The sequence below is a fragment of the Primulina huaijiensis genome, chromosome 9, assembly GCF_012295235.1.
Source record: "Primulina huaijiensis isolate GDHJ02 chromosome 9, ASM1229523v2, whole genome shotgun sequence".
In the NCBI taxonomy this organism is placed as follows: domain Eukaryota; kingdom Viridiplantae; phylum Streptophyta; class Magnoliopsida; order Lamiales; family Gesneriaceae; genus Primulina; species Primulina huaijiensis.
Window position 1 is genome coordinate 20,097,875 of NC_133314.1, and position 1,089 is coordinate 20,098,963.

Here is a 1,089-nt window from a genome sequence, read left to right on the forward strand (position 1 = left end):
ATAAATATGTTAAAACACAAATTTAAAGTCTGGTCACCTCTCTTAAGTTCTAAATGAAGAGTAGATCTCTTATAAACGGTCTCACGAATCTTTATATGTGAGACGAGTCAATCCTACCGATATTAATAATAAAAAGTAATATTCTTAACATAAAAGGTAATATTTTTTCATGGATGACCCAAATAAGATATCTGTCTCACAAAATACGAACGATGAGATCGTCTCACACAAGTTTTTGTCCTAAATGAGATTCTAGTCTTAAATTTAGCCACCCACCATAATTAAAATTTTAAATTTATCCATTTCAAAAAAAAAAAAATATATTAACCGGGCTAGACTTTATTACACTTGTATTCAAATTTATTAAAGTTGTATTTTGGTTTATGAATTTGAAATGGTGATTTTTGCATCCGTGATTTCAAATTTCTTTACTTAAATATCAGATTTGAAATGAATTTTAAATCTAATCTAAAGAGTGAAGCAATTCTCATTAATTTTATTTATTGATACATTTAAATTTGTGTACAATTTTTTTTTAAAAAAAGTAAATCCGTATATCATTATGGCAAAAATTTGTGTGAGACGGTCTCACAGATCGTATTTTGTGAGACAGATCTCTTATTTGAGTCATCCATGGAAAAATATTATTTTTTATTATAAATATTGGTAGGGTTGACCCGTCTCACAGATAAAGATTCGTGAGACCGTCTTATAAGAGACCTACTCTATCATTATTGAATGAATGAACACAATTTATCAATCCAACACATGCATCATGTATTGAATGAATAAAGACACTACCCATATCAGTGACATGAACAAAACTCTAATGTTTCTTGAACTTGACCCTAAATCATGGATTGTTTTGGTATTTTTTTCATCAATTTTTTGTTGCATTATAATTTATGTTATATTTATCAAATTTTATTTATTTATATTTTTATTTAGCATAACATAAAATACTTAAAATTTCATATTTCATAATTGTAAAAATATCATCACACTAAATCTCATTTCATATTAATTATTTAGAATATCATAACTAAGTCAAAATTTTAATAAACAATACATATACGATACATAATATTT